The sequence below is a fragment of the Podarcis bocagei genome (genome assembly GCF_964188305.1).
Source record: "Podarcis bocagei genome assembly, chromosome: 11".
Classification (NCBI taxonomy): Eukaryota; Metazoa; Chordata; class Lepidosauria; order Squamata; family Lacertidae; genus Podarcis; species Podarcis bocagei.
This window is the reverse complement of record NC_138136.1, coordinates 31,025,978-31,051,871: the sequence shown is the minus strand read 5'-3', so window position 1 is coordinate 31,051,871 and position 25,894 is coordinate 31,025,978. Positions and strand designations below refer to the sequence as shown.

The 25,894-nt window shown below is 40.7% G+C and overlaps 1 protein-coding gene and 1 long non-coding RNA gene across 12 annotated transcripts in view; one reads left to right on the top strand and one right to left on the bottom strand.

Moving 5' to 3' along the window:
• Positions 1 to 17,931, bottom strand: part of MEF2C (myocyte enhancer factor 2C) — a 176,167-nt gene extending 158,236 nt beyond the window's left edge. For 3 of the 9 annotated variants that reach the window (XM_081213429.1, XM_081213436.1, XM_081213428.1), the window contains exons 1-2: positions 17,777 to 17,931; positions 5,172 to 5,269 (exon numbers count right to left, since the gene is read on the bottom strand). The gene's annotated coding sequence lies outside the window, so the exon portion shown is untranslated. The remainder of the gene's footprint in view (positions 1 to 5,171; positions 5,270 to 17,776) is intronic. The other 6 variants (XM_081213424.1, XM_081213427.1, XM_081213430.1 and 3 more) reach the window with 3 other exon arrangements.
• Positions 1 to 25,894, top strand: part of LOC308597587 — an 80,207-nt gene that overhangs the window by 3,004 nt on the left and 51,309 nt on the right. The window contains exons 2-3 of one of the 3 annotated variants that reach the window (XR_014013061.1): positions 6,920 to 6,993; positions 19,126 to 19,187. This is a non-coding gene — a long non-coding RNA (uncharacterized lncRNA). Of the gene's footprint in view, positions 1 to 6,919; positions 6,994 to 18,065; positions 18,666 to 19,125; positions 19,188 to 25,894 lie in introns of those variants that run through there. The other 2 variants (XR_014013062.1, XR_014013060.1) reach the window with 2 other exon arrangements.

The following is a 25,894-nucleotide window of genomic DNA, read 5'->3' as shown; positions in this document are numbered from 1 at the left end:
ATCACACCTTTTATACATATTACATAATTCAAATGCTGCCAAGTCCTCTCGGCCAGACTTCAGTGTTTTGTCCAGCACCTGGCACACAGATGACACTATAGATAATAGCATAAGGAAGAGATAGACGAAGGAATCTATAGCTGAACAGGAGGGGAGCAGGAGGTGTCTATGAAGCACACAACTTTGTTTCAGAGGGAATCCAGTTTCAGCCATTCATCTACAATTGCTATCATTCCCATCAGATACTGCACTTTATTTTTGCTAAAGGGGAGCTTTATTCAAGCACTGCACAATGATGGTGCTGGGCAGATTTAAACTTAAGGTTCTCATGTTCTCAGGTTCTCATCCAACAATCTGGCCGTGGCATGACTCCTCTTTTGTGATGGAGGAATGGATGATGTGATGCCATCTCAGATGGTCAAGTGCCTATTGGTTTGGATGCAACACAAAAGAATGGTTTCTTACATATTCAGGGTATATGTATGCAGACATATTGAAGTTTATAAATGATTTTATAAATAAATAAATAAATAAATAAATAAATAAATAAATGCCCGAAAAGGACCTGTGAACTTCCAGAGTTGAGGGAATAAAGACCAGAAAATGTAGAATAACTTCTTTTTATTGCCTGGAGAAGGAACCTCCAGGTTCCCATTGATCACTAAAGACAAAACTCTTGCACATCATAGTGGCAATCATCATAGCACACAATACAAGGTAAGACTGTAAATTAAGAGCAACGTGTTATTGTTTTATTGCTTCACTGTGTTATTGGAAAGACTTGATATTCTACTATTTCAACAGGCAGACACATCTCTGTCATGGGTATAAGAGGCACTCCATAAATGGCTGAGGAGCAATTTTACCATAGTTCAGCATTTTGGATTTTTTAGATTACATTTTGAATGGGAACTGGTTTTGAAACAATGCAGAAACTGTTCAGGATTGAAATCCACAGCATCAAATAGTATCCAGGACAATGTGGGCCTGTTGATAACTGCCACACGTTCAGTCATACAGCACTAGCATTTTCTTTTCAGCACCAACCCTGCTCTTTCTTCCACAGTGACAAACAAAACAAACACCTTTAACGTGATAATGGTGCAGACAACAGGAAAAATTTAGTTACCCCAGACAGATGACATGCTGCAAAGCACTATGAAGGTTGATACGCTATAACTCCTCTGTGGTTTCAAGTTTCGATGTATACCTATTATTGGGACCAAGCTCTAGAGGAAGTTCACAATACTGGCAACGGCTGCTTAAGATGTATCCAAAAGATGCATGAAAGCACATGTGTGCACAACACCAAACCCAGAAATGACTGAAAATGTCAGAAAACACGTCACTGAAAGGGCGGAACAGGAGCAGAGCAGAATGGGGTGGGGTGTGCTTATACGTTCTCCACTAACACACATGGGGTCCAAGAATGGAACCCCTGTGCAAATTGCTCATTGACTGCATATCACTTCGTCACTATGCAGCCACATTCCTGACACATGCATGTATGAATGCCCACCACTCAATAATGCATCACACAGTGACTTACCACTGATTGTGGTGAGCTGCCTCACTTGAAAATCATTGGGCTTGACATGGTGTGAGATGGTGTTTGATTTGTGATGGGTGTTTCACATATGGAAATAACTACTTGCTGTTGCAGCCATCAAAAAGTTCAAATGCATGGAGAAACTTCTGCTAAGCTGCGTTGATTTCAATGGGAGAGTTAATCTCTCCTTTTGAAAGCAACAGAGCTTGAAAGTGCTTAAAGGTTTGATGAAATGTGCACATCATTTTCTCCTCAGCTTTCAGGTTTAGGTTGTCCCTTTGGATCTGGATTACGGGCTTTAAGGTAGATCATGTAACTTTTTGTAGGATATGTCTTGAATGACAGTAACACCAAGAATTCCTTTCAAGATACCTGGCTGTTCAAAGTCACAGAAGAAGAAGGGAACACATAATGTTGTCTAACCTCACAGCCCCATAAATTGGATCAAGGACCATGATGCACCAGCTTTGTAAATAAACATGCACATATTAGTGAAAATAGCATTAAAAATTGTATTACATTACAGGAAAAATGTTTTCATAAGGGGAAATTGTATTAAAAATGTGTATATTAGGAGATATTTATAGTGAAATGCTTATGAATTTTCATGAGGACTTCATTCTTCAAAGCAACAACAACAATGAATTTAAGACTGGAGAAATTAGAAATGAGAGAAACATTGCTTTTACCCATTGCTTGTGGGGGGAGCGGCTGCATGGCCATGGGGTATGGCTCAATTCTTTTCAGAGTCACCAGCCTGCACTAGGAGAGAGGGCACTCCTTCTTTCACTCTCACAGGCCCATCTGCCCCTTCACACCCTGGTTGTCTCCAAGGAGACAAGCAAGGCATGAATGGAGGCAGAGGCTGGGCTCTTCCATGGAGAGAAAACTTCTCTTTCATCACTTGCAGCACCACCTGACCCTTGAAGCCAGCTTGCCCCCAAGGAAAGAACTCATGCACATAGAGAAACAGAGACCTATGAGCCTACCATAACTTGACTTCATATAGAGTTCAGTAATGAATCTGACTATAAACAAAGATCTATGGTCCCCACAATTTCTTCGTCATTTCAGATTTCTAGCATGTGCTAGAAGGGCAGTAGAGTGCTCAGTAGGACAAAACTTGCTTCCAGGTGACCTACTGAGCATTCATCCCGATTTCTCTTCACAAAGTTTGCGGGGAGGTTGTACAATGTTGGCTGTTTGTTGCACACTCATCCTGATTTGTTTGTGGGGGGTCTGTACAACTTTGTATCAAAATATTGTTTTCTCATACTTTCCAGTCATTTTCCTTACTGAAAATGTCCAATTTTGGGGGGCAAGTGGATTTGCTGTGCAAGAAGGCTAAATCCACTTTCATTTCGCAAAGTGAATTTGCAGATCTGCAACTGAATTCTTATCCACAGGATAGAAACAGTCTGGTAGTGGCTCTGAGATGGGATTTAGGAACTGGATCTCATAGATATCTTGATAGTAGATGTAGGAGTAGAGAAGCTATTGCTTGTTCAAAGTGTCTATTTTTTTGCGCACAAAAATAGGGTGATCAAAATTCAACCTACAGGCTATCAGCTGCTGTTTAGACAGAGAAAGAAATACATTGCAAAATCCTTACCTATGGTTACCCAGGAACTGTATGTTCACATAGCCCAAACTGGTCTGAAATTATTCAAAGCAAAGCTGGGGGCATTGAAAAAAATGCAGGAAATTATATGCACCAAGATGGTTGTCTCTTGGACAAGGGGTGACAAAACTCAACAGTGTCTGTCATCTTGGGATGTTGCTAAACACACAACACAAAATCACTTGGGAGAGGGTGAAATAAGGGGAAGGGGAATTATATGAAGCCAACCCAAGTGTAGTGAGCAAAATTCTATAATCTCTTGCATTTCTTTGGGGGGAAGCTGCTGCAAAGTGTTGAAATGTCTCAAAGGCAAGGCTCTCAGCTTGACAGGGCAAAGGTCAACACTACTGTGGCTCAATAGCCCGAAATCAGAGAATGACACCACTGAAAGAAATATATGCAGTGGCTTCATATGTCCTGTGCATCGTCTACATATTTAGGTTATTAGGGCCCAGTTTTTAAATAGACGTGACCTTATCCTGGGGACTGATACTCAGTGGTTTGTGCCAACATTATTTTTCAGTCAGAGCAAAGATGCCCAAAGCAATGAATAAGACACCTCCCCCTTTAAAAAAAAGTGTTTCAGTACTTCATAGACAAGCAGTATAGAAGTCAAATTGTTTCCTTCATTCTTGAAACTCAGTAGAGAATATTTTTAGGCTTCAAATAAAAATAGTTCTTACAGCACCTGAAGAATCTTCCTGTGTCATTTAGCATTCAATATAATTTACACTGAAACACCATCACCTCCAGACCATTATTTTAAAAACATGTGTTACAAACAGCCAATAATTGGCAGCAAATCCCCGTTGGATTTCTTCCAGGAAGGTAAGATTAAGGGTTCCTGTTAGGCCTAGGCCTGCTGGCAACAGGAAACAGAAAATCTTGCACCATTTCCCAGCCTTCCACCTGAAACTTACATCTGAATTAAACAAAACACACAGGGGGAAAAATGCACAACAGGAGGTGTAATTATTGGAGTAATCAACCCTTCCATACCCTTACCACGGGCTGAGGTGCAGCCAAGTGTCTCTTTCCTTTACAAGTATGATTATTTCATGGTGAGCTCAGTTAACATCCCCTTTCAGTAATTATCCGAGTCCCCCCCCCCTTCTTCAATTTGGAGTGATAGTCAAATGTTTATTTCTTCAAAAGAAACAGCGCTGCCAATTTACATTGCAAAAGCGACAATTAAATTACAGAGTGCCAGAGTCACATTTGAATACCCCAGAGTTTATACATCCTAACCCTGGATGACTTGGGTTCCAATTTCTGTTCATAGTTCAGCCCCACCCCATGTCTTCCTATGCTCCTCTCTACCACAGGCCTGTCTTGAAAGAGTAGTTCACGAAAGCACTTCTTTCTACATCTGTCTGCTTTTAAGCTTGGCCCATGCTGGGTACAGCTCTTGAAACAAGCTTTAGGGGAATATATATATATATATATATATATATATATATATATATATATATAAGCTGGGGCGGTTGCCACAGCAACCCACCCTGAGAGGAACCAAGGCTATAGATTGATCTACCCCACAAGATTTTATTCAACAATACTGTATTTGTTCTCCAATCATTCAGAATATTCTTTCAATCCATATTGCTTTTATAATTGCCCATAACATATAAATTCCCAAAATCTCGTTATAATAGGATGTAGATTCCAGGAGGGTAATTTAAATATTTCACAATCCATAGGGGAGAATGAAAATGTATATAATTTCTTGTGGAATGAATTAATTGTAAAATATATTTTCAAAGGTAGGAGCTGAAAGGGTGACACATGTATATTAAATACCGTGGCATGCCATGGCTAAAACGATATAATGTACAATAAGTAGTGATTAGGGAGAAGCTTTGTCATCCGTATACCTTTTAGTACACACAACTGCAGAGTTTAGCTTGAGCCCTAAATCCAAAAAAGGAAGCAATAAATAGAGCTTTTTGTAATATTGAATGATCTTGCAGGAGGCAGGGAATTAAAATATGAAACACTCACCACATACACCCTCTGTATTTCAAATTCATCCACCTTCGGTGCTTTACTTAAGCTGTTCCATAGTAGTTACTTCACAGTTTACAACTCTTAGTCGGCACCTTGAATGTTTAAAAGCAGAACAGTAAGACATTATTAAAATGCAGATCTCTATTCGTGAAGCAAATAATATGAAAATTCTTGAAGACAACAGTTCCTGTAAAGCTTTAGGCAAACTGGTTGATATCACTTAGAAACTACATATTAACAAGCAACTAAGATAGAGTATTTTGAGTAAATACTGTTTAAATTATCCAAGATGCTGAATTATCATAATAGTGAACCACACCAAATCTGGAACGCTAGACTGAAATAAATGCAAACTGGCATATTATGTGAGATGCTTTATACTGATTGTTGCTGTTATTTCTAGACAACCCTTCATCTTAAGGGCAGTATACAACATAATATAAAACCATACAATAAAACAAAATGATAATATTAAAATAGCAAAAAAAAATTAGCATTAAAATAAAGTAATCTGACAGCATAGAACAGTCCCAGAGACTCGAAACTCGTGCCTCAACTTCAAATGACAGAGTAAATAAATGTGTTAGAAAAACATTACAGTATTGGGCAGGCCAATTGTAGCTCCAGTAGGAGGGAGCTCCATAACTTTACAGCTATTTCATCTTCAATAGATATATTAAATCAGAGGGATCATGATAGCAGTGCTGGTGGCATGTTTAATGGAAAGACCACCACTCAGATGAGTCCCATTGAAATTACTGTACCTAAGTTAGTCCTGATCACAAATTGTAATGGGTCTGCTCTGAATTTGACCAACATTGGATACAGTCCCTTGAGAATATATTTGGTCAACATGGTGCTCCCCACCCCAAAGTACTTCTACCTACATTCTAGTTGTATATTAAGGTGCTGAACAAGAAGCACAAGAGTCTTATGTGGAAAGCCTTTCAGAGTCAATCCATCACAACAGAGCTACCATCTTAGCTTGGAACACAGGTGGGTTTTTGGATTTTTTTTAAAGCTTTGTAAGGGCTGTGATTCAAAGTAATTCTAGTTCCTAGTGGTGTAGATATAGTCATTCTTCTTGATCATGCTAAAGGACCTCTTCTTCTCTCCAACCTGACATCTGATGGTGGTAAGAGGGTCTCCTGATTAATGGCTTTGAGGACAATTGGCCATACGTGCAGCCAGGCCCCCTAAATCAAGTAAATAAATAAAAATACTTAACTAACCGACCAATTGCATCACATATAACTCAGTTCTGTGCCCCCTTCCTAAAATAAATCCTGGCTACTCCCATGCTATTGGCTACCCTAGTTCACTGGAGTTTATCATACCCAACCAGCCTAGGCAGACACTGAGAGATATAGGGTTTGTTGTTGTTGTTGTTGTGTGTGTGTTTGAATATAAGCAAAAAGGAGAAAACAGAAATCTGAGGCTGAGGTTACTAGAAGTGGTTGCTAAGAGGTTTGTAGCTGGTAAAGGATGTTGAGAAGATGGATGGGTGTTGCTTGGTGACTTTTACTGCTGCTCCTCCTGTATATTTTGTAAATAAACTTTGCCACAAGAGGGGCCTTAAGTCTCTCACAGAGAAATTGCCCCCATAAAACGGTCTCACTGGAACTTCTGAAGGAAGCAAGGAGGGTGAAAACGCATGCACACATGCACGTGTGTGCACACACACAGCATTTTATATACAATGTATCACTAACTGAATTATTTGTGTGAATGTTTTATTCTAGGTTGTTGCCATAACTTGGTGGTAGAACACATTTTCCATGCAGAAGATCCAAGGTTCAACCCTTAGCATTTGCAGGTAGGGCTGTGGAAAACTCATGCCTGAAAGCTCGGAGAGCCACTTCCAGTCAGCATAGACAACATTTATTAGATGGACCAAAGGTCTAACCAATATAAAGTAGCTTTCTATGTTTCTAACTTACAAAATTCATGGGGGAGACATTCATTGTATTGCTGTACGCAATAACAAAGTGTTGATAGTCTGTATCTACATCAGAATCCTGTTAAATGTATCGAGTCTAAGCCAGTTCGAGTCTTGAGTAGTTTACTTGCAAGCAATTCCTACTATGGTCCATGGACCTTAGTCACAGATAAACAACAAGCCCACAATTGCAGCCCTGGTTTTTTCTTTTACATTGCAGACTTGTGTTCAGCTTGCTTGTTCTTTTCACACTTTACCTCCTCCACAATGGAGGCTGCTAGAAAGGATTGCGGGTTAACCTATTCCTTCTACATTCTGATGCAGTTGTACACACAATACACAAAACCTACTGTGGGGGAGTTGTGGGCAGTTTCATGTGATCTCTTGAATGCTCTGGCATGCAAAAACTCTTAGTTAGGGGTCACCAACCTTTTTAGGCCCAAGAACACATTTGAATTTTTTGTGTGAGTGCCATGGACACCCCCCACGTCTTGTCACCCGTCACTCCCTCTTATCAACCCACCCTCATTCAACAGAAAAAAATGAGTGCACAAACTTTCCTTCTCCAAGGGATCAATAGAGGGTTTAGAAGAGTTAATCTGAGCTTTGAAAAGCCCATACAGCTGAAAGAGGAAGTGAGAACTAGACTGTGCACACATTAAAAACGCAGCTAGACTGTTCTTTTTCTCAAATTGGATCGAAACTTGTTTTGGAAGGGGTGACAGAGGAAGCGTCGAAATGTGGCATTTCGTAAGAAATTGCAAAATAGTTCTGGCAAACATCATGCGCACACCTCTCCCTGAACCAGAAGCGGGAGTGTGCTTGAGCTGGGCGAACAGAGGTGTGTGTACAGCCACAGTATCCCTCTTCTAACTTTGCTTCTTCAGCTTTATGTACTTTCCAGAGGAGAAAAAAGAGGGCCACTGTCACTGTCCTTGCCAAGGGGGTAGGGAGCACAGCGAGGCTTCACGGAGAAGGACCTCAAGGTTTTGAAAAGCCAAGAGGGTCAAGCTGTGGCCTCAAAGTGTATTTATTGACTGGATTTATATACTGCCTTTCTGTTAGGAAACCCAAGGTGGCTTGCAAGTTAAACACTAAAACAAATACATTATATAAAAAGGAGGCTGACTGAGTCCTCTCATGCCAAGTGGGAGCTGGTGGTATGTGTCAGGACTCCCTTGCTTCTTCTGCCTTCCTACGCAGGTCTCAGGGAAGGTTCAGAAAGAAGGAAAGAGAGAGATCCTCAAAGGGGCCAACGCACAGCCCGACGCCTGCAATCCGCTCACCGCCTCCATCCCCCGCCACGCGCCCGCCAGAAAAACCGCGCAGGCGGCGACGAGGCGCGTCGGGACCGGGCTGCGATCCCCACTGCGGCTACGCCGGAAGACTTCCTTTTCCGTCCGTCTCATGGATATCGCCCGTGAGGAGCCCAAAGGGCCGATGGGCCAGGCAGCACCCAGGAGCGTCCAGTCTGCCGGATGCCCAGACTCTCCTCGTCCACCCCCCCTCCAGTCTTTTTTTGGTGCGACCCAAGCCACGCGGCTGGCAGGAAACCGGGACCGACCAACGGGGGTGCGGGGGTGGGGAGCGAGGAGAGCGCTTCATACTTTTCCAACGCTCCATTCGGACCTTATTGATGTGCTACCCCGCCGCCCCTCTTCATTTTCCTGCTGCTGCAAAGCGATTTGATGCTTGGCTGCCGGTTAGTAGCTCAGACGCTCCACGGTGCAGAGATCAGATCCTCCTCTTCCAACTGCAACAAGGATTTCGGGGGTATGAAAAAAACCCACATCCGAAAGGCGGGGGAATCTGCCAACAAGGAGATAATTCCCTGGGTGCTCTGGGTTGATTCTGTTCGGCAGGAGGTTTGGGGATCTATAGGGAGTCATTTCATACACACGTGTAAAAGAGATGGTTAGGACTATCATCTTCTCTGTGTTTCAGGTGTGTTCTTAAACAAAATCATTTTTTCAGGAATGTGGCCAGGTTTGTAGGAAAGTCTACCCCAACCTGGTGTCTTGGGCTCTCAACAGCCCCAGTGCTGGGAGTTGTAGTTCGAAACTTAATGGAGGGGGCCAGTTCAGGGCATGTTGCTTTAGAAGAGTAGAAGATCTCATTCCCACACGTTTTCATTTTTGCAATGAAACATGGCGTGTTTTATACATTTTATTTGGGTGTTATGTCTTGTATTGTAAAAGCTGCTTTGAGATTCTTTTGAACATGAGGTGGGGTATAAGGTTGGAAAACAAAAAAGATATCCAGGGCTCAAACATTTGCCCCTGCCCTTCAGAAAGTGGGGGGATGTCAGGATGCCTTCTTTCTGAGACAACTCCTCCTCCTCTGCTTGGGAATGCCCTTTGAACAGAGATGGCCCAAGGCATTTTGGTACCTGGGGTGGAGCAGAAGATGCTCCCCGCCTCCCGCCAGTCGCAAAGAAGTTAAGCTGCATGGTAATGAAGACCTATCGAGTTATTTTGGCTCCCAAGACAACATAAATTAATCAACTAAAATCCCACAAGCACCTCTCCTCCCTCCATGCCAGTAAAAAAGTAAGTAACAAAATACATATGCCATAATGACATTAAGAAGAACCCTCCTGGATCAGAGCAAAGACCCTTTTAAGTCCAGCATGCTCTTCTCACAATGGCTAGCCAGATGTCTGTAGGAAGCGCATAAGCAGTATACGCACACTATAGCACTTGTGCATCCCAGCACTTAGTATTCAGAGACATACTGCCTCCAACAGTGCTACGGGGAATGAGGCATGAAACATGGGATCTGCCCCCCACCCCAACATCACGTATTTCTAAACAATATAATGTTCATTGCACATTAATGGAAGGTCTTGTCATCACCTTTTCTTTTCTTTTTGACCACAGTAGAATCATGGAATTGTAGAGTTGGAAGGGACCACGAGGATTATCTATTCTAGTTCAACCCCCTGCAATGTGGGAATCTTTTGCCCAATGTGGGGCTCAAACCCACAACCTTGAGATTCAGATCTCATGCTCTCCTATCTGAGCTATTAGTCAGGGCAAACATCAAAGCAAGCAGACATGGGATAAATAATAAGGATCCAGGAAGCTACATATTTAGGATCAAATCTACCTGGCAATACCAACCTCTAAGAATATAAGAATATATGAAGAGCTCTGCTGGATCAGGCCAATGGCCCATCTAGCCCAGTGTCCTTTGGGGAAGCCTGCATGCAAGACCCAAGCATTCTCCCCTCCTGCAGTTTCCAGCTACTGGCATTTGATCTGCAAGCTCTTCCCTCTAATCCCTGGTGTGCAGGGGGACTCTATAGCCCCTTGCTGATGAAGGCTTTTTACCTTCTCTTTACATATCCTTGCAGTGGAGATGAAGCGAAAGGCACCAGAAACCAGATGTACTGAGCTGGGTGAAAAAAGCCCTTACCAACTTATGACAGTTTCACATTAAGAGGACATGAAGTCTAGTGCTGCAATTTCTCATCAACATGTAGCATCCAACCTTCCTGCTTAGTAAAACCACATGGCAGAATAGGTAAAGGTAAAGGTACCCTGTACGGGCCAGTAGTGTCCGACTCTGGGGTTGCGTGCTCATCTCGCTTAAGAGGCCGGGAGCCAGTGCTGTCCAAAAACACTTCCAGGTCACGTGGCTAGCGTGACGAAGCTGGAAACGCCATTACCTTCCCACTATAAAGCTATTTATCTACTTGCACTTAGGGGTGATTTCGAACTGCTAGGTGGGCAGGGTAGGAAGGCAGAATAGACCCCAACTAACCTTTGACCCAGAGGGGGATACAGTTATTTCTAGTAGCCCAAAGCCCTTAAGGTGACTCCCAAATGGGTTGCTAATATCTCTAACCCTGATTTGCTGCCCAATGCTAAAGCACCAATTGTGGCAGTTCATACAGAACATAAACCCTGTCCCCAAATCAATACAAGAAGGCCAACAAGAACAGCAAAAGCCACCAAAGCCAAATCAGATGGACTGGCAAAAAAAATCCTATATTTTTCTGCAGGAGAAAAAGGCAATATAATACATCACTGTTTTTTATACTTGTAAACTGCTTAGAATCCTCTTTTGGCATTAAGCAGTATATTCATGAATGGATTAAAAGGAACAGGGGACTGGACATACAGAAGAGTTGCCCTTTGTGCAACTCAGGGTGGAGTGGAGAGGTGTGGTCTCTCAACAGTCTCACAATATTTTGTGACGTTAGGTACGAGGTATGCTATTGCCATGTGATCTCTCCCCAAATGTGGTTGCAATGGGAGTCCTGTTTGAGAGTGGAAACTGGGCTTCATATTCTCCAGGGTTAAGCCCTTGTGCTGGAAACAGATATTGAGCCTGCCTCTGGCACAATTAAGCCCCTAAAAGCATCCTCTTCGTGCCCCGTTAGTCCCACACTGCTCATTATCCTGCTTCTCATGCTTTGCAGCCTTTTGGTACTTAACTGGGGAACATGATATCACTCTTCCCTTGTCATGTGATTAAGCACACAGCTGCCATGTTCAGAGAAGAGTGGAATTTGAAAGGAGACTGGCATGGAATGAAGGCATGCAATATTGGCCCAGCCCACACTTTACATGCTCTTAGAGCACTGCATGGCTGTACTTGTACACTGTGGGGTCCAAGCCTCGTTCAGTAGCATATTTAGCCTTGGGGGTAATCTAGCCTGAAAGTCAGCTGCCGGAGTATGAAAGCAGCATGAGCTACAAAACAAGATGCTCCTCACCATTATGTTCCATTGCTTTGCAAACCACACAACTTTCAGTATTGGTATACAGTATATTGTTTTTCAGTAAGCATCTGAAACAATGAAACAACATCTGAACCTGCTAGAGAGATCACTGCACTATCAGTGGACTAAACACAAGCTCTCTGGAGTGAGAGCAAACACTGAATAGAGAGGTTTTCAAAAACAGGAAGGCAGTCAAGCTGGGTGTGGAAGAGAGATAGTCCAGTGCAGCGCAATATAAAATAGCACTCAGTGTATTAAAACGATGTTTTAAAACCAGTTTGGATTCTATGGGCTGTAGGAACTGCGGATGTACTGGGACTGGGAAAGCAAAGCAGTGAGATGAAGGCTTTTCTGACAAGCAGGATAAAGCCAGCTTGCCTTGCCAGGCTTGCAGGAATGAGATCCCACTTCATCTGCAGTACTACAAGTCTAAATGCTAGGCCATTTAAAACACAACAAAAACATCTCGGGCTTGATTCCTTTCTTTAACCTGAAATTCAGCACAAAGCAGCAGTTGTCTCTTAGTACAGAAACATATGTAAAATGCCACCCCAGAGTATTTTTATTTTATTTGAAAACAGGTAGTTTTGGGATTACAATATCCACAATTTGCTACGTTATCAATCAGAAACATTCTTTTAAAACTTTAAATGGTGCTTATTCATTAGCATTTGAACTACCTTTCTTTATTCATATGGATTTTCTAATCTGTTCATTGTCCTTTCTCTTTGCATTGCTGTTGACTACGAGTGAAATCAGTTAAAACACTTCAACACCTAACAAGCTTCTCAGAAACTAAATACATTATATTCTATTAAAAACGGTCAGTCTCTCCCCCCCCCAGGAGTTTTGGAAGCCAGCCAAATTAGTAAATAGGAGTTAAACAAGGAGTACAGTACATTCATTATTAAATAGTTTTATTAGATATATAGCTGGTAAAAAATTAGCAATTTCGCTCTCCCAAATAAATATAACTTTTTATAAATAGACAGAAAGAACCACGACCCACCTATATAAAGGTCCGCTGTGTAAATAATTTGTTTGATCATAAGAACAAGTCAGAGCATGCTGTGGATATGATTCACAGAAATAAAAGCGAGATTTTCCATGGACTACAATGAGATGTGGGTTTCACCCCACTATCTCAGATTCCCCTTTTTCTGGGCTCATAACTTTGATTCACTGTCTGGGATTCTCCACCGTCTCAAATTCTATCTTTGAATTGGTTATGTGGGCAACACAGCCCATATCTCTGTAATGCTGCATGTCTTCTGTGTAGATTATGATCATATCCACACCATATGTTTAAAGCACTTGGCTTTCTTCCAGAACTCCTGTAGGGAACTGTGGTTTGTTAAGAGGTGCTGGGAATTGTGCCTCTGTGCATGGTAAACTACAATTCACATGATTTTTTGGGGGGGAAGACATGGTTGCAAAAGTGGCATGAATGTGTTTTAAACGTATGGAGTGAATGTGACCTGTGTTGATCAGGGAAGATTTCAGGATTTTAGAGTTGGTAAGGAGCTTTGGAAGTCACCTAGCTCAACCCCCAGCTCAGTGCATGATCTACAATACAGGGTGCAGCTGCAGTGTTTCTGACAGGCCTCTAGAAAAGACACTGTCAAACAGCTGCTACTGTTAGGAGGTTCCTCCTAATATTTAACCCAGATCCGATTCCTTTCAATTTCTAATTTCTCTTTGGAGCAGGAGAGAACGAGTCTGCTTCATCTTTCTCAGGAAAGCCTGTCAGGGCAGCTTTCATTTTGGCGTTAACTCTGGAGGAGTATGTTCCAAGATAACCTACTAGAGTGATAGAAGAACAGAGTCTGCCACTTTTCACCATAGTACATTTTGGTTCATAGTTGTGTTTGATGCCACATTAGACTCTTTTCATTTATATGCCTATACTCCTGTATTTTTTCCCCAGTGTCTTGAGACAGCTATATGGATATTTTGCAAGTGATGCTGTTTTGCAAGTTTCCTAAACTGCTGGATCTCCAATAGCATGGAACTCGACTGTAAGGCCATGACTGAAATACAAAAAGGCTAATCTATTGCAGGCTTGGAGTAGAATTAAAATGTGGTGTTTGATAATCGCCCAAGATGATTGAATGAGAATACATTGAAGAAAGGGAGGGTCAAATAGCTCTGAATGTGACAACGTCAAGGAAGTATTCAATTAATTTCAGGGATTAGTGAGGAGTCACAATCGGAGCATGGCTGATTTTGAGAGTATTGGTTCATATGATCTATAATTTATTCTAAGAACTTAACAATTTTCTACTCATTCAATTGCCCTTGGTGTGTAACAGTTCCTTCCAGGAAGAATAACTTACTATACCTGCCACTCAAGTGGTCTTGTAGTACCTGAGTGATTCTGATAGAATATTTTGTTCTCAGGCCATATTTTTGTACTTTTCAAGACTGCTCTAAATTAAATGATTAGGAAGAGGAGCATTGGGTTTACGCTGCAGGAATACTGCATCTAATGCACACACAAAAGGAAAACCAGTTTGCAAATTGGCTTTTCAGCTGTATCACTTACCTTTTAAAAAGAAATATCAATAAATATATATGCAAACAGATGTATGCAAGGGCAATCGTGCAAGATTATAATTTCAGCAGTTTTGTCCATTCTCTTAATTTCATTAAAGCTATTATGCGTTTTCCCTAGTGCAAGGAAAAGAAAGAAAGGCATGCATTGCTTTGAAAGTATATGACACATTCATGGCTTTCTAGGCTTGGAAGGAGGAATAGCATATGCAAAACTTCTGCACTTCCAGTGAGTCACAGTTAGAGAAAATACATAGAGACAACTTTGTCAAGTTTTACAATTTACTGGTAAAGACAAAGAAGTAGTAGAAAAGTGAACTAGGTTGCTGGGTGTTGTCTTTTTTACATAAAGGAATGGAATGGATAATAAAAGGTCTATCTGGAAAATCTGGATAAACAGAGTATATTTAGCCCCCCTCCCCCCTAAAAAGATGTTGTGGGGCTCACATGAGCTGTTTTTAGCTATTTAAAAGGGTGTGAGAAAGAAGGAAGAGAGTAACTATATGCACAATCTATGTGGAAGTCCCCTGGTGGAAATCTCATTGCAATGAACAGGGGCCAGGCAAGGTGTATTTTGACAGGGCTTGCCTATTACGAAGTCCACAGTGACCATGCCCCATATCTTCCAAGTATAGAGTACAAAGCACCCGCCTCACATTACACAAACAAAATTTTAAGATTAGAACTAGGAAGAATTCTGCAACAGTAAACTACCAATGGAGGTTCCAGAATGTTATTCCTTGCAAGGTTTTATGCAAATACTGTGAATGTTCCCATCAGAAAAGCTTGAGATGCAGGTTAGACTGCCTGGGACTGGACTCAAAGTCCTCCGGGGCAGTTTACAAATCTTAAGAGTCTACAATTCTGAATATACATAGCTATTAATGGCAGTCATTTAAATTTGTTTCAGTCACTCCTGAGCATGTGTTTAGGAAAAGGACAAAAGTGCACCAATTCTGCTTTTTAAACCATCCAACCTTTAAATAAACAACAACATTTATTTATTTTAAATTTCACTGACGAGAGGAAAGGTCCATTTAACAGATACTATCTGTTAGTAGATAAATGTTAGCCCTTTATTATTCAGTCACACTTAAATATTTAGATGATATGGTAACAATGTCAAAAGCTAATGATCAGGGTTAATCAGTATGAAGCTAAATAAGTTGCATATATGATTGCCAATACACAAAATTAGGTTTCTTATTCAAAAGAAGTAAACTACTTTATGATTTCAGGTGTAACAAAACAGACTAATTTTTAAACAGAAGGAACTTAGGCTACAAACTCTATTTACAAAGATTTTAATTAAGCGAGTCACATTAACAGAAGCTCAGGTGTCTTGATTCCACAAAAAGAAAAAACAGTTTGTAGCTTACTATTTTTGCCATTGCTCATGAATTTGTACAGTTTCGTAATTTCCCATAGGTATCTGTTTTGCTTTTAAAAAAGAAAACTTTCTAGAATTATTTATCTTTCAAGATAATGGGCATGGAGGATTTTCAGAAATTAAAGGCAACCTTCTTTGCCTGTTTACTCAAAATAAGTCCCCCTGTGTTCAACAGGCCACAGCCTAGGAAGCAAATGATGTGGTATGCTACATATTTAGGTATTATCAATCAGTGTATAGCTCCATGCAGTGCTATCTTATTCGTGCTTGCTTGGAAGTAAACCCCACTGTATTTCATATGGCTTAATCCCAGGCAAGTGTGCACAGGATTTTAGTCTTGGATTGATATCAGAGGAAACACACGTTCAGGTTCCTTAAACAGCCAATTAAGTTACCGATTACATATTTTCCCCTTCTTTCTGAACATAATTTGTGTCATTGTATGAAATCAAGTGACCTACAGTGACAGTTCACAAACTGAAAACTGTTCTTGCAAATGTCTGTGTCAATGGCATTCTGCTTTGGCAGCTGCCTGGTTTTAGGACAGTTATAAAGACAAATCAGCTGTTCTGCATGCTTCATTTTTTTTTCCATGAACAAGACAGACAGGCAGACCAAGGCTGTGATCATAAACACAAATTTCTTGTAGGGGAAAAAAAGAAAAGGAAATTGTTTGCATTTACTTTGAAAAACCGATTAGTGTTTGAAAAACCTCGCCCATTTCTTGAGATCAGTAACCCCTGGGCTTCATGTTCCATACATAGGGAAAATCAAATATTCCATGTAGAAAATCTCTTTAAAGTTGTTGAACAATCCTGGCTTTAAAACTCCCATGCTTATTTTCCAAGCAGAATAACCTTCAGTGCCAAATTAATGTCACAATTTATCTATCTGTTGTTCTGTGCTCTTTAAACTTGCGTGCCAGGCAGTATGTCAGTATGGAATCTGGTTGTTAAAAGCAGTTTCATATGTTCTCTTTGTATATAGACTTTGTCTTGGGTCCCCCCCTTCTTCTTCTCCCCCCCTCTTTTTTTTAAATAAAAAAACTTGATTACTTGTTTACAGAAATGCTTTCAATTTGTTTGACAGTTTGTAAGAACTGCTGTGAAGCACAGTTAAAAGCACAAGCTTGTGAAAATAGAAATTCATCATAAAAATTCTGCTCCTCCCTAAAATACGCCTTAGCATTTGATCTTTTCCCCCCACGTCTTTGCAGTAATTAAAATAAGATTGTCCTGAAAAATGTTCCTCTCTGTAGACTCCACCAGCAGAATGGCGGTTTTATGAAATTAGCAGTTGTTCAAACAGCACACATGATGCAATTATAGTGAAATCAGGGTGCAAATACACTATTATATTCACACGTAGCTTTTGTTTCATAATCCAACTTCTTTCCCCAGTGACACCTCCAGTATTTAATGTATGGTTGCCCTTTGATGAGTAATGTCTTAAAATTTTAAAAAGTCTTCCACATTCACTCCCCATTTGATTGAAAAACTCACTCCTGTACATTATATCCGATAGGACATTCAACAGGGGTCAGAAACAAATACAGAATCATAGGTAGAATGAGGGAAACAAAATGGAACATATTCTTTTCACTTCTAACTTTTTTAAAAAAAGGAAAATCATTTTGAAAGGGGGGGGGGTATGTGCTTCCTAGCTTTCCTGCCAATCCCACCCCCCGCATGCTAAACATATATATTCTCAGCATTTAGTCTTCAGAATACCTTTTCCAAAAAGCGGCAATAATATAAAACACTGGATCTTGGTCGTGAAAGTTTCTTTTGTCAAAGGAATTATTAGAAAGAAGCATGTTTCCAAATGTGTCTCATTTTTTAAATAAAAAAAATCCCTTAAGTTTTTGAAAACTTACCTGCGGTTCCTGGTCCTAGGCAGAATTCTATAGTAGAATTGGGAGATCAGCCTCAACTCTATTTATATATATATAATATATATGAAAAAGGATTTTATTTATTTAAACTCACCAGTGCCCTTCTTCTTCTCCAGGAAGATGTACCCGTCAGCACCTGCTGAGGGTTTCGATGATTAAACTGACAGGTAAAAAATTCCTGTAGAATAAAGCCAGACCAGCTGGCTTTGAAGAGAAACCCCCCAGTTTGGGTCCTGTTTGCCTCACTCACCCTCTGCTATGAAGGCACAAGCTTTTTCCCCTTTGCTGTTGACCTGTAAGATGCGTGATTTCCATGCACAAGTGTCTGGCATGCCTGGCCCCACCTGCTCCTGTCACTCGAGAGTAAATTTAGCTGTAAAAGGTATCACTGACAAGCAGACCTTTGTCAGCTCTGGCGAAAGAACATAGAATTACTCTGTCCACAAAGCAAGCTGTAAGTTCAATTGGAAAATATCAAATCAGTAGCTTTATCCAAAAATCACTTCTTGGGAGGAAGCAAAATGAAATGACTTTCAGATGGCCGAAAGTAAAAGAAAAAAAGTGTGGGGATGGGGGTGGGAATACCCCTCTTTTACAGTGAAGTTAAAAAAAAATCTTATTTCCAAGAATAATTTTAGAACAAGACAACTTTTTGTACTTTTTAATTACAGCTGGAAGGAAACTTCTTTAGAAATGGAAACAGAACACACATCATTCGGGTTATTAAACTATGTTAAGTATTAAAGTGGATTTCTTTCCCTTTTCACTCTTACTTTTATCCGGAGAAATATTAGAAACCAAAAACTTCTCAAAGAGGATTCAGTAATCTCACTCCCCAAATTAGAATGTCGTGTTAAGAGACTGCATTTCAGAATTACACAGAGGCTTCAAAAATTGAGGAATCAGAGCAAATGTGCATAAGTAAAACCTTGTTAAACCTCGAAGCACTTTCATTCTGGATTTTTTCTCCTTTCTAGACTAAGGTAAGGACATTTATGTCTTGCCAGTCTGCTATTGTTATTCATCCTGGGAACAACACACACACAACTCACAGGCTGTTTTTGACTATGTAACTTCTGTAACCTATTGTTACTCATCTGCCTCCCCTTGGAGAGAAAAAAAGTCTATGGTACTAGATATTGGGGGGGGGGGAATCTGGTAGTTACCATTAGTACCGTTAATTCACCAAATGGGTGAAATACCAGGAAAAAGATCTATCTGTATTACCAAAATCCTGATCTTCAGCAATTTGGCAGGAAACTACGCAAACTATTTGACGACATGCCCCAGTACTGTTGTGCTTAAAGGGGGGAGGGTTGAGGGGAGAGAGAATGAGAGGTATTGGGAAGGGGAGGCTGGGTCACAGGCCCTTTGTCAAATAAACAAGCTTCCTATTTACTTACTGCACATAAACAGCTACTCACCAAACTCATTTCTCTGCAGGGTACCACTTTCAGATAAAAACATGGACCTGATTGGCATCATCCAGTATCCATGGAAACACGGTAAGTACCTCTCTCAGAGTGAATGTCTCTTATTCAAGATTTAAAGGCTGAGTACTGGGTAAGTGAGTGTTTTCATTTAATAATTATATGGGAGATACTTTTTAGAAGCTCGTAAAGGGGAAACAGGTTTGGGGTGTTGTGTGTGCCATAACAAAGCCCTTATGCTTTCATCATGTTTTTTAAAAATTGTGTGTTTGAGGTTCAGACTCTCTAGCTATTCACACGCACACACACACCCCCACACACACCAAAAAATGCAAGCTACCTTCTTCAAGACCCAGTGAATAGGAGTTTGAAACTTGGAACCTCTGTTAGTACTGGAACAAAGCTGCTTCTTTGTTTACTTAGTAGTTAGGCAGTGCTCTTATTGTATCCCCCCCCCCCCACAAAATAAAATAGGAAGATTTTCAAAGCATTTATACCTTGATTGTTAGGTCATAGAATTAGCCAGGCAACACGAAATCTTTGACCAGAGTGAGAGGTCAGAATTGCATGCACTGTGTTTGAATCAAATGAAATCATTTTTTTAAAAGGCCTTTATTTTTAAAGGCTAGAGTATTTGTGTGTAGGCTGCAGTCTTGGGTGGAAATATTCATGAAGATAATGAGGCATAAGTGATGGTAGTGTTGTGCTCTGAAGATACTAGAACTTAGGATCTCACACATACTTGTTAAGAGTCAACAGCAGGCATAGGCAAACTCGGCCCTCCAGATGTTTTGAGACTACAGTTCCCACCATCCCTGACCACCGGTCCTGTTAGCCAGGGATGATGGGAGCTGTAGTCCCAAAACATCTGGAGGGTCGAGTTTGCCTATGCCTGGTCAACAGTAATCTTGGTTATAGACTGACATCTAGGAATATATGAAGGCAAACCAATTGAAGCTGAATCTAGATAAAATGGAGGATATGGTTGTAGGTGGCCTTTGTGATCTGGAGGCGTTCAAATTTCTTTTCTGCAAGGGAGATCAATTTCCCTGAAATATTAGTTTCTTAGCCAGGGAGCTAAGAAACATCCACGCTTGTTTTTGGATGCCCAGATGTCTATCATGTCCACAAGTACTTTTTATCAGTTAATCTCATGGCATTAGTGCCCTTTTCTTCAGAACAAAGTTGTAGTATTGTAATATTGTAGTATGGACATTTGCACCTAGCAAGATCACTAGGAAAGGGTTTAATCAAGTTTCCATATAACTGGGAAATGAGGCCTGACCATGAAAAGAACAGATAGATCCTTCTTGGGCATGATGTCCAAGAATAGTAATGAAACTTCTTTTCCAGTAAAGTCTACTTAAACCTGAAAAAGAGTAAAGGCACTGTGGTTCCAGCAGACTTTGGAGTGGTTAATAACTGGTATTTATGTACTTAGCTCTAATAAATGTTTTGAAAATGATGGTATTGTCTTTATAGTCTTCTAATATCTTTATAGTCTTCTAATGGAACAAAAAGCCCCCAAAAAGCAAAAAAAAAAGGCAATGGAAAACAAATAATATAAAACAAAACAAAAAAGGTTACTACAAAAAAGAAGAAAAAATTCCAATGATGCCTTCTAATACTAAGATAATTTTTTTTTGTTAGAGTGTGAAGTCTTGCAAAAATTCCAGACACAAGCAGTTAAAACATTTTTTTCAGAGTTTCCAGTGAGATAATATTATGAATCTGTTACCTTTGAAAATGAAGAGAGAAAAAGATCTGTTTTAAAATGAGCTTCATTTTGCATGGATTTCACTGACTAATCCCGATTAAGTAGTTTATGAATTACAGCCTCAATCAGGTAAATAGCAGTTCCCCTACCTGGACTAGGTTCTTATATTTGCATTTCATTAAATATAGCCGTTACCGCAACACATTTCTCTGCTGAAAGATCCAGCGGAGGTAACTGAAATCCAACTGGTTTAGAGTTCTGGCTTCCCTATTTTTATCACTCTGCATATTATTTTCATTTACTTTCTTTATTGTTTTTATTTGCTAACTTTTCTCAGCAACCCGTCCCTGCTGAGTGCAGATGGCATGAATGATCCCACAGATTCTCTGCTCAATAAGCCAGAATGGTATTGCAGACATTCTATATTAAACTTCTTTTACTGCAATAAAAATGTTACTTTACCACATGCCTGCTTCGGATTCTGCATCATTCTTCAGGTCTGTATGCGTACGGATTCTTTATAGAAGTTTACTTAAGCATTGTGATTCTAGAACCTGGTCGAAAATGGTTGGATCTATTCCAAGGCCTTAGATAAGTCATCCCCCTTGCGGAGGAGCGGATTGGGGACTTTGCTGTGCTCTGACACTTAGAACCAGATATTTACTTGGGCAGCCATTTTAGGCACTTCTCATTCTTACTTTGCTTAAAATGGGGTTGGTAAGGGTGTGTGTGTGATGTTCCAACTGTTGCCTATTCAACACAAAACTAGCAAACAAAAATATTGGCATGTGCAGTGGGACGAAATATGCATTTCATACAAAATAATGGAAGATGGTTCTAAATGCGCCTCAGCACAATATTAAAATTAGAGGCACCAGTGAAGTTTTCCTGAGCCAGGCTAGAAAAAGAATGACAGGCACTTGGAAAGCCTGTGTCAAATTGAGAGGGGCACATTAGCCCTGAATTCCCCCCCCCCCCTGCTTGGATGGAAGTTTTCTCCTCCTCCCTTTCTTCCCATAGTGCTGGCTAACAGTGGACTGGAACCCAGGGGATTACGGTAGATGTTGGTTTTCACAAGAACTCCTGGAAGAGTTCCTGGGAGAGCAACATCTTCTATAGCCCTTTGTGTTAGCGGTCATTGCAACAGGGAGATGAAGAGGAGGACTGGTACGGGAGGTGGGGGTATTTTATTTTCTCCCCATGAGTGTCTGTTCTTATTACCGTCCAGCTTCCAGATGAGGAGGAGATACTTTTCCAAGGGGTGAAGGGCTGGTATGGACAGTTGGAAATGAGTGTAATACCATATCCTGGAAAAGGACATGGCTGGCTGGCTGGCTGGAATCCTGAAAATAATAATTTAATTATTAGGAGTACTAAGAGGGTTTTTTGCCACTGTTGTTGCAACTGCTGCTCTTTATTTTGGGGGATGTTTCATTATACACTTTAGGTGCCAGGCAAAAAGGTTCTTCTTCAACTAGGCCTTGGGCTGACTAACATCCCAGATCCTTTGAAATGTGTCTGTAGGAAGGAGGGAGGTTTATTGGCTTGGCTTATTTTTGTTCTTGTTTTTATCATGTATTTTGTGTTTTATCTTGTATTTTTATGCTGTGAAACCACCCTGAGATCTATGGATGAAGGGTGATATATTATTATTATTATTATTATTATTATTATTATTATTATTATTATTATTATTATTATTACTATTACAATGGGGGACATGGTAAAAATATAGAGACCGGTGTATTTCTCTCTTTTTTGCCTGAGATAACTTCACCCCCCAATGCCTATGAAGGTATTATTGTATATATTCATCACTTCCTGAGTGTCTCAAAGCAACTTACATAATACAAATACAAGAAACACTAAAGCCAAATAGAAAACAGCAACAAAACAAGACCTTGTGCAAATCCTACCTACCTCATTTAAAAGGATAAGCACTAAAAAGAGGCCTCTTGGCTAAATCTAACTGCATGTCTTCAATTTGTTTTTTATATAAAATATGCTCCGTGCATGATTATGTTATTGTTTGGATGGTTATGTGTTTGTACATACTTTTATTATTACAGTGGGGGAAAGGCCCCAGTTATAATTAGTTACCTTCTCAATTAATGACCAAAGGTCTGGGTTAATAAAAATGTATTTGGATTATGCCTAAAAACAGGCAATGATGGTGCCAGGTGTGCTTTTCTCGGGAAATCTTTCCACAGATGGGGAGCTGCTACTGAAAAGGTCTGTTTTCGTGTTGCCACCCTGCATGCCTCCCTCAGACAGGGCACAAGGAGAAGGGTCTCAGATGATGAATTCACTGTACAGGACATTTTATGTCAGAAGAAGCATTCCTGAGCTTTATAGGTCAAAACCAGCAATGTGAATTGAGCCCAGAAATTATTTGGTAACCAGTGCAGTTGCACCAGGATTGGTGTTACATTCTCAGACCTCTGAATTCTGCACCAGCTACAGCTTCTGGACCATCTTCAAAGGCAGTCCCACATACAACAAATTGCAGTCATCTATTCTAGAGGTTACCAGAGTGTTGACAACAGAAGTTAGGCTGTCCCCATCCAGAGAGGGGCTCAGCTGGGCAGTGGCCCAAAAGCTCTGTGCCACTGAGGCCACTTGAACCTCAAGCAATCTGAATGGATACAGAAGTAACCCCCAACTATGCACCTGCTGCTTCAGAGGGAGTGTAATTCCATCTAGGGCAGACTAAACTCCACCCATCTGGCTTGGGGAACCTCCCACTAACAGTTTCTCAATCTCATCTGGATTAAGCTTTAGGTTATTGGCTCATCACTGAGAGCAGGCATTGATCTACTACAATGATGCGAAGATGCTAAACATAAAAGCCAAGAAAAGGATGTGGTCAAAACATGGAGTCCTGCTGGGTACTTGCATTGTAGAAGTGCATAGCTCCAGCCCAGCAGAAATGGGGTGAAGAATGGACCAGCTTTTAGGTGTGATTTACTTCCTGCAGATGAGGTAAACTGGATTTCTTGCCACAATTCTTGTGGTTTTGCAAAGTAAAGTTATAAGAATGAGCAGGTTTGCCCACGCAATTGAGCAATTGCTGGAGCATCACTGGGTAATTTCCAGCTAACTCTTCACAAGGGAAAGCACAGCTAGCCTGGTTAACCAAGACAAACCATTGCATCTCCTTTGTTTTAACTTGGGGTCTGTCAACTGCAGTGATGCAACCACTTTGGTGGCTTATGATGCTTTTATTAGTGTCCTATAGGCTGATAGGTCTCTGAGTGTGGATCTCTGAGTGTTCATCCTTATAAGGTGAAAGTGGTACCCTCCACGCACAAGAGGTAGGTATCAGCCGACTTGGGGGGGAGGGGGAACCCCAGGTTTTGCAAATGTTCAAAAATATTTAGAAAACCCCCTAAAGGAGGGTGGTACCTCAAAACAGTGTGCTCTGTGACCACAGAATGTTAACTGAATGGAAGGGGGTGCAGAAAAGGAGGGGGAGTTGGAACGGAAGTGCAAATGGCAGGCTGAAAGCTTTTCTGGCAACCATTCTGGATGCTCTCAGATGTGCAGAATTTTGAGGTGCAGTTGCTGATGAATGTAGAACAGATGCTTCTCTCCACTCTGATTAGATAGAAAGCAGGTAGGAGCCCCCCCCCTCCGCCAGGCCTTTTTCCTCTCCTACCAGCCTATGCCTGGTAGAGGAACTGGGAAAAGCGGCATGCTAGCCTTATTTAGGAATCTGCCTGATAAGAAAGAGAGCCTCCACACTACTCTCTGCCCTACCAGCCTGAGACTACAGAGCTAGGAGAAGAAGGCTGTGGCCGGGAGGTTTGGATGCTTACAGTATATAATTTTCAGCACGGGATTGCCCAAGCATCCTTGGAAACCTCCAACTTAGCAGCATGGATCATTCCTTGAAGTTTTGTGGCAAAGCCATCCTCATTCTTACGAGCCAAACAAGCATCCTTGTGAACACTGATTTAATTGTTTAGGCAATTTTGCATCTAGAAAATCCACGATGCAGTGCTATTGCAAATGAAAAACACAAACAAACCTCTGGAATCTTTTGCATAAGATACGGAAATTATAATATTGAATGAACTGGTGTGCAACTGGAATTCTATTAAATTGGATTTTCATGCAAGTACAATGGAAGCTCGATTACTGAACGCTTCGGAAGCCGAAGAATTCGGAACCTGAGTGCCAACAACCTCGAAATGAATGCTTCTGTTTCGAACGATTTTCAGAAGCTGAATGGCTTCCAAGGCGCGTTTTTGATCCCCCCCCCATTGACTTTGCAGCCAGCCAATTGATCCTTGGTTTTTGAACTTTTCAGAAGCCGAACGGTCTTCCGGAACGGATTAAGTTTGCAAACTGAGGTTCCACTGTACAACTTTGGTAAAAGGAAGTGTGCAATAAGTAAATAAAGAATATATTCTCAAGCTGGTTTCACAGATGCCTAATAATGTTTTGTGTACTGCTGTTCTATAATGCCACGGGTACCCAAGGGTTGTAGCTTACACTGCATACCAAATTGTGTCTATTTATAAACAAAAGTTACTATTATTGTGGTTATTCTTAATATTAATTTTGTTTCTTTATTAAAAATATGTATATGCTGCCTGTCATGTTTGCAGCAGATCATAAAATACAATATAAAAAAGCAATGTACAACAACCAAGTGGTTAAAAAAGCCTTAAAGTTCTACAGCAGCAGAGAACAGGAGCTAGCAAAAACTATAGAAAGCAGAAACATTTTTCGCATGTGTTGAATTGCGCAGATATTTGTGTATACCTTTTTTTGGTCAGGAGAGGGGGAGACTATTTCTGAGAGTGGGCATCATCACAGAAAAGGCCACCTTCTTGATTGTGGCCAGATGGACGTCTGCTTTATCCATTGTGTGGATTATTTAGTGTTAAGCTTTCGTGATATTTGCTGTTTTGCATAGTTTTGCTTTTAGTATTTAGTTGCCTATTTAGTCTCTTCAGCTTGCCAAGAGTTATATTATAAAACTGAATATTTTTAGGTTAAAGAAGAACTAGGTGTAAAAGGAAAATAATTAATTAGCGACTTCGAACAAAGTTTTTTA